The sequence below is a fragment of the Lissotriton vulgaris genome, chromosome 10, assembly GCF_964263255.1.
Source record: "Lissotriton vulgaris chromosome 10, aLisVul1.2, whole genome shotgun sequence".
Taxonomy (NCBI): Eukaryota; Metazoa; Chordata; class Amphibia; order Caudata; family Salamandridae; genus Lissotriton; species Lissotriton vulgaris.
The window spans coordinates 697044615-697057433 of record NC_141698.1 but is presented as its reverse complement, the minus strand read 5'-3'; positions in this window follow the sequence as shown (position 1 = coordinate 697057433).

Sequence of the window (12819 nt, the reverse complement as noted above, 5' to 3'; positions counted from 1 at the left end):
GCGGATATATGTTTTACTCTCACCCTCACAAAAAACTGGTCAGACTTGATTACTTTTTTACCCCTGTTTCAGTAATTCAAGGTGCAACAATCTCTGTATACCCTAGAATCTCATCAGACCACTCACCGCTATTGTTAGAAATTGATATGGCATTAATTAAACCTAGACAAACCAGCTTTACATTTGATAGAAAATTAATCTTTAACGTTGATTTTAGAGATCATATTAGGAAGTGGATGAAACTATTCTTTGAAGAATATAAGGGATCCAGTACACAGGCAATAATATGGGATACTTTTAAAGCTGGATTTCGGGGAGAATGTATTAGTTTTTCCTGTAAGAATCAAAAAAAGCTAGACAAGAGTTAGAAAGTTTATATGAGCAAGTAACTCACTCTGAAACATTGTTAATGCAGGGGATAATCAATAAGGGGGTCGATTTAACCATATTAGAGGACAAGGTGGCCAAGGACAGAGCGAAAGTATCAGGTTTCTGGGCAGAAGAAAATGCTAGGAGATATCTTTCCTCTAAGATGGATAAACATGAATATGGAGAGGTAATTGGGAGAAAATTGGCGATTCAACTACGTATTAAAGAATCAGCCAGAAATATCGATCAAATGATAGAGTCTGCCGGGGTGGTACAATCGGAACCACAAGAGATACTCAAGGTCTTTCAACAATTTTACTCTGTGCTATATGAAGGACCTGCTGTTTCGGGACCTAACTGGAATGCAATACTAGCAGAAGGCTTAAAAAGGGTGGATTCCATTGAATCACAATGGTTAGAGGATACGATCACAGAGGAGGAGCTGGATAGGGCTGTTAAAAGTCTAGCTAAAGGAAAAGCGGCAGGCCCCGATAGACTACCTAGCGAAGTATATGTACAATTCTATCATGATATCAAAAAAGAACTACTAAAAACTATGCGAGAAGCCCAGCTGGGACATCCACCAAAAACGTGGACAGAAGCCACCATTGCAGTCTTCTGTAAAAAGGGTAAATCACCAGAACTTGTCGGGTCATATTGACCGATTTCATTGCTAAATGCCGATAACAAAATATACTCTAAAATATTAGCCAATCGGTTGACTGACTGTATTACCCCCTTAGTCTCACAGCACCAACACGGATGCATCCCCAGAAGGGGGACGGCAGAACACGACAATAAAGTTATCTCTCTATTTGATATTGCCTCGGTGAAACAGAATGATCTAGCGCTGATTCTTTTAGACGCAGAAAAAGCGTTCGATTATGTGCAGTGGGGGTATCTTTGGGAATTAATGAAAAAAATGGGAATCGGCCCAAAATTTATTAGAGCAATTCAATCTTTATTTTTATATCCTGTGGCAAAGATATCAGTGATGGGCTTACTCTCTGAAACTGTCATTATATCATGTGGTACACGACAAGGCTGTCCTTGCTCCCCCCTTTTATTCGCCCTTTACATAAATCCCTTAATAGAGTTACTGAGCCGGAATATCTTGATTCCCCCTTACAAAGTTCAGGACTATTGTTTTTCAGTTTTTGCCTATGCTGATGATATTGCAGGAGCTACAACTAATCCTGTTATTGCAATAAAAGAAACAGAACGGTTAGCAAAGGTATTTGGCTTTATAACTGGATATAAATTAAATGAGTCAAAAACCCAAATTCTTTGCTCTGATACGATTAAATGGCAAGATAGTAGGGTGGTTAAAGAAGTAACGTATTTAGGTATTTTAATTAGGACAAATATGACGGAATTAGTGCAAGCAAACTGGAATATCTTTTTTTTTTGTGTAAGACGTTTATTATTCATTGTACAAGTTACACAGCGTCACGCCAACAACCCGGAGGCAGGCTGCTATCAGAGTGGGTTATCACAAAAAACAAATCATCGCACCATGCGATGTGCCAGGCAGTGACTCTGTACACGACATTGCTGAGTGCGTAGCATATATATGTGACAATAGCTAATCAATGTGTCTTACATTTTTGGGGGCCAGTAGATGCATTGAGCACTGTCCATTGATAAGGGCTGGCAAGGCAACAGTGCAAGTGTAACAACAGGTAATATGAATAGCCGCCAGTGCTGATCAGTCTACATCTACGTGCCCCTTTTCTCCCCCCCCCAACAACAACCATAAAAAACCAACTCAGGTGCAGAGGAGGAGTTTCAAACAGGCATAGCGGTGCGCGCGTGAAAGGGTCCAACGCAGTCGGGCAAGGCGGCACTGCACAGGTGTGCAGATAGCAGCAGGAAGCACAACGGGCAGGCAGCACACATCTACTCGGGGGAGGAGGGAGAGGGGGGAACAGACCCACACAAGGGATCGCCCAGCCAGGGAATGGGTACCGCAAGTGGTGGCGGCCTACCAACAAGTTTACCCCATTCGGGCACCAATAAGTTCAACCCACATCCACAGAGTACCAACACACTCAGGCCGTACCCCAGCATGAAGTCTCACATGCAGTCTGAAAGGAGTCAGCCCATATCATCAGAGATTTCAACTGCGGGTGAGTGCCCAGACGTGGTGGAATCTGCACGCTCCCGTGACCACTGCATGAATGGCTCCCATAAATCTTTGGGTCTGGAAGCGGTGGGCATCGTTTCCCAGTAATTGCTCAAGTTGCGCGTTCCCATATGTGACATCTCGCACCCACGCAGCAAATGTAGGCAACATCGCGCGTCCCCAGTGCACCGCTACCTGTCTCTTAGCATAAAGGAGCAATAGTGCATGCAGCTTCCTGTCTCCGGGTAAAGTGTCCTGAACATATCCCAATAGGCCCAGAAGTGGGGATGGCTCATCGGTCCTGTGCAGGATCTGATTAATCGCAGTGAAAATGCCGGACCAGTACCTCTCGAGCTTTGGGCAGCTCCACGCCACATGTAGGAAGGATGCATCTGCGCCGCCGCATTTCCAGCATGAGGCGTCCTCCCTGATGCCCATTCGGTGCAACAACATCGGTGTGCGGTAGTACCTGTGGAGGAATTTGAAGTGCACCAATCTCAATCTGTAATTAGGCGACAATGCTGTGAGTTGCTTACAGCAGTACTCCCATTGCACCTCCGTTAGGGGCGTCTCCAGGTCATCGCTCCAGGCTTGCATAGAAGATGGCACAGTGATTGGGGATTGCTCTTGCATGCAATTTTACAGTTGAGACACCAGCTTCTTAGGGGAGGGTCTCGAAAGTAAGTTTTGAAGGGTAAGTAGTTGCGGTGGTTCCTCAGGGAATTGGGGCCACATCGCCTTACATGATTCCTTGAGGGAGTGGTACAGGAGTAGATCAGAGAATGAATCAGATTGATCTTCCGCACGCACACCCAGGTCTCTAAAGACTCCGTTTGGGTATAAGTACGCAAAGGTGTGTAAGCTTTGCCCGCGAAGCGTGAGGGCTCCGCCCCTATCGCGCAAACATGGCATCATAGGGTTGCCACGCAGCGGGATGGCTGGTGCGTACAGTAGGGGGAGCTTCGCCCTATTGCGTAATTCTCGCCAAGACCAGCGGAGCATGTCGACCGTGTCCACATCCTTGGATGGGCGTGTAACCTTGTCATACAGAGCCACGCTCAGGGGTGACGGTGCCGCCACGGCCAGCTCTACCGCGACATGCGGCTGGTAGGGGGTGGGAAAGGCCCAGAAGTGCAAAAATTGCGCTTGCGCACATATCGAGTATAATTTCAGGTCGGGTGCCCCTAGGCCTCCCTGGCGCAGTGGGAGCGTGAGCAGCGCCCAAGACGTCCTCGCCTGACCGCCATCCCACACAAGTGTCAGCAACAGTGATCGTACACACGCATGAAAATGCGCAGTCAAGGGCAGTGGAATATTCACAAACAGATATACAAATTTGGGAGTACCACCATCTTTGCCAGTGCTATTCTCGCAACCAGTGAGAGAGGGAGTTTATTCCAGATCTCCACCTTCCCCTCCAGCCAGTCCACTGCCTTGCCAAAATTGAGGGTCCACAGCTCCTGTATGTCTCGGCTGATCCATATCCCCAGGTACTTGACTGAGTCAGTTTCCCAACGCAGAGGGTAGTCCAACTGTGATTCTCTGGTTGTGTCGGTTAAAGGAAACGCGACGGATTTGGACCAGTTAATAGACACACCAGCCAAGCCTTCAAAGTGCACAAACTCGCGTAGTATGGGGTTTAAGTTCTCAGCCGGGTTTATGACGTATAGAGTGATGTCGTCTGCATATAGGGAAATTAGCAGACTGCGAGAGCTGAAGCCTATCCCTCTGGCTGTATGATGTTGGCGAACTCTGGCCGCAAGGGGCTCCATCGCGATGGCAAAAAGTAGTGGGGACAAGGGGCAGCCCTGTCTGGTCCCCCTGGATATGGCGAAGGGTTTAGATATGAGCCCGTTCATGCTCACTCGTGCCCTGGGTGCATCGTACAGTAACCTAATAAGAGTTATAAAGTTGCGATTAAACCCCATCCTGCCCAGAATCCTGAACATGTATGGCCATTCTAATGAGTCAAACGCTTTAGTGGCGTCTAGAAAAATCACTGCTGCCTGAATAGAGGGATGGAGGTAGTGTAAAATGGAAAAGATCGTCCTGAGGTTGTGGGAGGTGGCACGTCCAGGAATAAACCCTGATTGATCAGGTAGTGCCACCAACGGCAGCAAGGGCTGAAGTCTATCTGCAATGATCTTAGCATAAATGTTCGCGTCAATATTTATAAGGGAAAGGGGGTGATATGAGTCAAGGGACTGGCTGTCTTTGTCAGGTTTCAGTAAGGTTATAATTAAGGCCTCTCGCATCGAGTCCGGGAGGGATTCCAACTCTAGGGCTTCTGCAAACACAGAGTGCAGCTTCGGGGCCAGCTCGTCAGCGTACGCCTTATAGAAGGCCGCCGTCAGGCCATCTGGGCCCGGGGTTTTATTCACAGGCAGGCTCTTAATTACCTGAGTCATATCCTGGACTGTGACCGGGATATCCATGTACAGGCGATGAAGGTCATTAAACCACACGAGAGCAATGGAATCTAGGAAGCTATCTAGGGAGGCTGGGGTCGTGGGTTGTCTAGTGGTGTATAGGGTTGCGTAGAACTCGGTGAAGGCGTTCAGCACTGCCTCCTGACCCACAACCAGGGATCCCGCACTGTTTCGAATGGTGTGTATGTATTGTGTTTGTGGGCGAGGTGATATCAGTCATGCCAGGGTTCTACTCGGCCTGTCCCCTTCTCCATATCTGCGGGCCTCCACTTGCTTGCCTAAGAATTTAACCTCCCTTTGAGCTTCCTCATTGAACGCGAGCAGTTTGGACTTCATCTGCCCAGCTAACTCTAACGTAGGGTTGCGGCAGAAGGCAAGGTCTAGTTCCTGTAATTCCCGCTCAAGCTGGGTTAGTGTGTGACGAATAGCCTGCAGCACCCCGGCCTGTCTCGCAATACACTGGCCTCGAATCACCGCCTTAAATGCGTCCCACACTATGGCTTCCGATGATGCTGAGCCCTCATTCTCCTCAAAGTACTTTACAATATCTGCCCTGATGTCTTCAGTGAAAGCTGAGTCTGTGAGTGCGTTTGGGGGCAGGCGCCACGAAAACGCCTTCCTAGGAGTATCGGGTATACGCAGTTCCAGCATGCAGGGGGCGTGGTCAGAGAGCGATCTGGCTTGGATATCTACCTCCGCTGCCCAAGTCGCAACAGCAGGAGACACCAGCCAATAGTCTAGGCGGGACCAGGACGCATGGTGGCACGTTATACATGTTCCTATCCTGTCCTCGGGGTGCCTAGATCTCCACACATCAGATAGCAAGCCCTCATCCATCACGTCTAGAATCGCCTGGCGCGCTTTAGCATGAGTGGGTCTCCCTACGCCTCTGCGGTCTAGTTCATCATTCAGCACTACATTGAAGTCACCCCCTAAAACAATTTGTGGGCAATCTAACAGCATGACCTGAGCCCAAACATTGCGAAAGAAGTCTGGATCATCCACATTCGGGCCATAAATGGTTGCTAACACCAATGGTTTCCCCTGCAATGAGCCATGCACAATAACATACCTTCCCTCCTTATCTAGCATGCAGGCGTGTTCCCGCCAATCCAAACCCCTCCGTATAAGTATCGCTACACCTCTAGCGTAGTTAGAGTAGATGGCAGAGTACACATGTGACCAACGAGAGTGCTTCAGCCTGGCCGAGGGGGTAGTGTTGATGTGTGTCTCTTGTATAAAGCATATGTCCACATTGTGTCTGGCAAGCATCCCATGCATCAGCCTAGCTTTTTTGTAGTCCCCCAGGCCCCGAATGTTCCAGGTCCACAATTTAACTCCCCCCATTTCGGAAATCTTGCAAAGCTATCCTGTCCCGCTCTTGGCCCATTTTCGCGTTCATCATCATTGCAACCGTAAGTGCGCACAGCAACGCTCTATGCATTTGATATGACCTATTACACCCTCCATCGCACCATTTCATAACAACTAACAAACAGCTCAACCTCCCTCTCCTCCCCCCGCCCTCACCAAACCCCCAAAAAGGTTGTGATTGACCCACACCAGAGCCCAGTATATCGCTCTGGTAAACGCGAAACAGAAACAGTGGGAGACACCCCATGGGGGCGTGGTGCTCCATGCTTACACCCCCGTTTGCACAGGGTGGCTGCACAGAAAATAAACTCCTACAGCACGAAGGGTGCCCCGCTCCACGGGACGACCACAGGCGTCCCAGCCATAGAAGGAGATTGCCACGCCTCAGTAGCATAGCATACAATAAGGTGCCCACCCTTAGTGCCCACAATTAAACTAAATCAGGATATACAAATCACTCGGACGGACAGGTGCAGGTAATTCACATGGGTCTAATAATACTGGCCAGACCATATGATATCGTAATTCCAGCAGCTACAGTTTGCTCAGTCATTATCGCTGAGTTGACCAGAGTCATCTCCAAGTCTCCTCGATTTCCGTCTCGCCCCAGGACCGCAAATGTGCTTAGCAAATTTCAATGCTGATTGCGCATCCGTGTAAAAGTGTGCCGTTTGTTCGTGCACCACCTTAAGTTTCGCCGGATACAGGAGTGAGTACTGGACCCCGGCTTGCATTAGCAGTTTCTTGGCCGGCATAAATTCCTTTCTGGCCGCTTGAACAAGGGGGTTAAAGTCAGGGTAGAAGGAGATGTGATTACCTTTGTGAGTGATCTTACCCTTCTCTCTGGCGAGTCGTAGGATGAGGTCTCTGTCTTGGAAATTCAATAGCTTGGCGAGTATAGGACGAGGAGGTGTGCCCAGCGGCGGTTTCTTTCCAAGTGCTCTATGTGCCCTTTCGACCGTGAAAACTTGGGAGAGGTCCGGATCAAAGAGTTCATGTAGGAGGTCTGCCACAAATACCTCCATTTTGCCAGTGTTTGCCGTTTCCGGAATTCCCGTAATGCGAATGTTCGATCTCCGGGAACGCGGCTCCAAATCATCTGTCTTGGCGCGCAGGGACTCCAGTTCCCTCTCCATGTTGGTGATGTGTTGTTTGGTGTGTTGTTGGAGCTCACAGCACTCTGTGTTCCTGTTTTCCAGGCAGTCCAATCTGGTTTCGTGAGCATCCACCTTGGTTTTAACAGACTCTAGTTGCGAGGACATGGCATCCAATTTGGCGTCTATACTTTTCAGGCTCGACCTGACCTCCATCATAAGCGCCCCAAAGTCAATGTCTGCAGCTGGTCCCTGCGAGGAAGGCGCCTCTGTCTCAGGATCCGTCGTGTTCTGCTTTTGCTTTTGCTTTTGCTCAAAGTTGAGCCTGGGCTGCCTCACGTCGTTCTTTCCTCCAATCGTGGATTCAGCTGTGTGCCACACGTCCCAGTGTGCGCAGCCGTGTGGGTCCTTCTACAACGCCCAGCAAGTCTATTCCGTCCCGTTAGTGGAGTGCAGTCCCACCAGTCCGAGCCGTGCACCCCTTCGCAAGTGTGTAGTACGGTCTAGGGCAGGGGTCTCCAACCTTTTCTGTAGTGAGAGCCACTTCTGGTCAATCAAATTCATCGTGAGCTACTAAAGGCCCAGCAACTCGCGCATTTTTCCGAGAGACCCCCCACGTCCAGCGGTAAGGATACTACAGTGTTGAACTACAGTTGGCTGAGTGTAGTTTGTGTATTGATGACGGCAGGAGGTTTATATTTGTACTGACATTAATATAATAATATCCGGCCTAGCCAAGTGACTTCATATCGGTTGAAACACTTTCAGACAGTTCAGGCTTTTAGATAAAATTTTGCATTGCGACATTTTTAGCCCAACATTCCAATCCAAAAAGCACATACACAAGGCCCACAATGCAATGTTTTATTGAGCAGAAAGCCAGGATAAGATGAGAGTTGCATGTGATGTGTCCACGGGCTTCTCTGGAAATGGAAGATGGACATTTATTTTTATTAAGACACATTTACACGTTGCTCTTCCAGTCTTTCCTTTGTGTGTTACTTAAATTACATTATTTGTGATTCAAAACTTTCCTAATTAAAAAAAAAAGTATCCCTCTTCAAAACTGTGTTTTGTGCTTTGTGCATTATCACGCTTGGCCAGCTACCCTCACTGCAGAGAATGGGCACGTTTTTGTGAATTTGACAGGACAAACTGCCAGCATATGTAACCCACTTTGACAGTCTTCTGTTTTGACAGCCGAGAACACTGTTCATCTGCTGGGTCAAGATGTTTAATTTGTAATATAATAGTGGGGCAGAGTGCGGCCTTTGGACCTCATACCTCTGCTGCTTACAGTAAGGGTGTAGGACAGGTAATGCATGTGCTGTGCATTGTACACCCTGTTAGCACACACACTTGGTGCATAATGGATGCAGAGAGAACACCCACTGGCATCAAGAACACTCGGTACATAATGAATCATGATGCAACTTCCCTCCACGTGATGGACACTTTTTGACGTTCTGACAAGCATCGCATCACAAAATGATCTGCCATGAGACTGAATGCCAACACGGCAGCAAGCAATCACACTGCTAGATCCAGGAACATATCTTTTAAACACATTCTTCTTTTTAAGTTTAGGCAATCATCCTTAAACAATCCTAAAATACAAAAACGAATCCCATCCCTCCAGCAGCTTAATCTCGCATGTGCTTAAAAGTAAACCCAAAACCTGTTCTCTCAGTTATTACTGAGGTCCGCTTTAAACCAGGTACTAGATCACTTTTTTGCAGATAACAGTCACTTTTCTTGCCTCGTAATATCTGAACAAATGAATAAACACATAAATCACTTACAAAGATGCAACCGGCAACCTCATCATCATGTGTACTTCCATTCCCTGCTGCCAGCATTACGTTTTGTTCAAACCACTACCGTGAGTCATTTTAAAGCACGTACACGCCAAAAAAACTGGTGTAATTCTAACCCCGTGACCAGACCAGCTAGAGAAGTTTAAACATTTGGGTGACAGCTTTCAAAATTATTTACGTGCACTGCAAACACTTCAAGAAACAGCTTCATATTCATTGCATGAAAACGAAAAAATAATCATCCCCAGTTTTCACCCATAATTCACATAATAAGCAATAAGCACACGCTCCTTTACCCATCTCAAATACTATTTCCTCCCAAAACTAATAGGCCAGGGTAGGGGCTCGCTACGGGTGTGGAGCTGATCAGGCCTGCGCAGGGCTCCTTAAAACTTACCTGTTGCTCCGGTCAAACTGGTGGCAGGGTGAACAAGGCAGGTGGCACAGTCACCTTTAATACTGCTTGCGCCACCTGCACGCTTTCCTGCACCGGCCGCTCCGCTCTGCCATGCCTGCTGCTGTGCACTGGCACTCGACGCGTGGGATGAAAAGCACGGTGCCAGGTTTTGAATGGCAGGTGGTAGTGGCGAAGACACTACTGGAGGAACAACGTAATCCTCTTGATTGTCTCACCAGTGCCCGCTCGGTATGAAGATGAAGTGTCCCAATCGATCCTGGGAGACCCACTTGCGGGACTGCACGGGATCCTCACACGGGCCTGGAATAATTAAGATATGTTAGCAGACTGGTGGGACAGTGCACCTTAGACGGGCAATAGACCAGTTTACCAACGCATCCCCCGGAGGCAATCCTGACACGATCTTCCCAGGCATGATGCCCCCGTGATGCAAACTGACCCCCCAGCCTAAGTAACTGCCCCTCTGGGGCAAGCAGGCCCCCATGTGCCAGCCTTGCACTTCCCTTCGGCCAGACCCCCGGGGCGGCGGGCACTCTTATGAAACTCGTCCCGCCCTAAATTTGACCTGAACCCTGTCCTCTTGCTGGCCCGATGGCCCAACTTCTGGTCGACCTGCTCCTGAAACACAATGAGACCATTTAATATTACCATCAAACCGCCTTCCGCGGTGACACTCAAACACCAAACCTGTGTCATATTACCTTTTGAGAAACACACTTACAAGTCAGCATGGGGAAAAGAATAACATTGCCATGTTCATAGCGCTAACAACACCGTCCATGCCAATAACCGCTCAATAATCGGCAAATAAACGTCCTTTACCTCGCGGTATGAGGGTCGGGAGAGAGGGCTGAGGCTGTCCGTTAAGTGAACAGCTTCAACCACTCGGTTCTCCCGGAGAAGCACACACCCTCAGCCTCGCAATGGCCGGTGCAAGTACTGCTGTATTTGTACCGCACCTAACCAATTGCCCCCCAGGAGCTTGCGAAGGCCGACCTGACGGCGGGGGACCCGAGACAGGACCCCCTCGCTACGGCCCAGCTGTGGGACCTGCAACCCAGCGATTCATCTGCTTGGTCGGACCGACAACACCAGGATTAAAGGGGGGGAGGTGTTGGATGGAGGGGCCGACTCACCTCGCTATACGGAGTTCTCCCGACAACAAAGGTTTTCACATCCCCCGAGCGCCCGCCCGGTAATAACCCTTCATAACTGGCAACGGTTCACAACCGTTGGCAGGTGGCAGTGGCGAAGACACTACTGGAGGAACAACGTAATCCTCTTTGGCCCGCCCCTCCCCAGCTAAGCTCAATTTGAGCAGCAGGTTTGGGTGAGGGCGGGCAATGCCGCCATAAAAAGGCCTAAATGTTATAACGATGTTAATGGGCTACTAAATTTTGATGCAACCAGCGCGAGCTACTTACGGGGCCTTGGCGAGCTACCAGTAGCTCGCGATCGACCGGTTGGAGACCGCTGGTCTAGGGTGCCAGGGAGGATCGTGTCACAGCAAAATGGCAGCCCAACACCCCGCAGCAGTTCAAAATGGCGGGGCCCGCCAGTTATCAGGTCCCCAGCGCTGTCCGATATCAGCGTGTGCAGGAGTGATGCAGTGGGATGGTAGGGCCCCCGTCAAGGACCAGACGTTCGCTGGCGTTAGGTTAGCGCTGCCTCGGCGGTGCAAGTCCTCAGCAGAGGTTGCGGCGCATCAGCATGGAAGGCAATGGTAAGAGTCTGGTCGGTTCGGCAGGGACTGCTTGTAGTGTTGGCACAACGAGCACAGAGTGAAGCCGGAGGACCCGGTCCGTTAGTCGGGGTTATATGGTGTCTCCCGCCCAGCGCCTCTGCTCCAAGCAAAAATGGCGGCCTCACCTGAAGAGTTGCTCCGAGAGCTGCTCCCGGGATCTCAGCGCTCGTTCACTCACATGGGTGTGGGCAGCCGAGGGCCGTGTCTCCTCGCCGGTGCTGCAGCAGTGCTCATCAGCATGGAAGGCAATGGTAAGAGTCTGGTCGGTTCGGCAGGGACCGCCTGTAGTGTTGGCACAACGAGCACAGTGTGAAGCCGGAGGACCCGGTCCGTTAGTCGGGGTTATATGGCGTCTCCCGCCCAGCGCCTCGGCTCCAAGCAAAAATGGCGGCCTCACCTGAAGAGTTGCTCCGAGAGCTGCTCCCGGGATCTCAGCGCTCGTTCACTCACTTAGGTGTGGGCAGCCGAGGGCAGTGTCTCCTCGCCGGTGCTGCAGCAGTGCTCCGGCGCGGACCCCGTGGGCTGCGTGTCTGCAAGGGAGTCGGCGCCGCCTCACCAGTCAGGTTTGGAGGCCCGTCAGTCCCCGGGCTGTAGTGTATATCAGCTCCCGGCAAAGGCTCCGCAGCAGTGGGCTTCTGTAATTGCGCGACTCGGCCAAGTCGCGGGAGGTCGTATCTCTGTGCCCCGACCTCCGGTTCCTGTCAAGTTGCAGCCGAAGGATCAGCCGGGTGTCCACAGTCGAATCACCCGCGGAGCAGGCACCCCCGAAGCCACGGTGCAGGATCGTTAAGGATTATTTCATGCAGCCGGCGGAGCTCACTCACAGAGCGGCCATCTCGCTGCCCGGTTGGCCACGCCCCCTCAAACTGGAATATCTTAATGGCAAAAATCACGTCATCTCTGGATAGATGGGAGAGGCTGTATTTAACTATTATTGGACGATCACATGTCATAAAAATTAATATATTGCCAAAGGTTCTGTATTTATTTAGATCTATACCTTTAGAAGTTACTAAAGATAAAATACAGGCGTTACAATCCAAATGCGGGAAATTCATATGGAGCCCTGGGAGACCTAGAAGGGCAATGAATTATATGATATTGCCGGTCCTAAGGGGAGTCATGGGGGTACCTGATTTTTTTCTTTAGTATATAACTTGTTTTCTACTGAAGATGAAGGTCCTGATAACAGGAGAGCATGAAATTTATGATGCTAATATTCCAAACATCTTTGATATACAGCTAGGGCCATATGCAAAGCATATTCTAGTTAAAGAAATTGATGGGAGCTATTATAAGCAAACAAGGTTTAACGTAACCATGGGGGGATTTAAGGTCTGGGAATGGTTTATAAAAAACATGGATTTAGCAAGAGTATCATATTATACCCCGCTTAATGCACATAGGATCTTACCTGGAATTTTCTCTGATGTAATGACTAATAAGTGG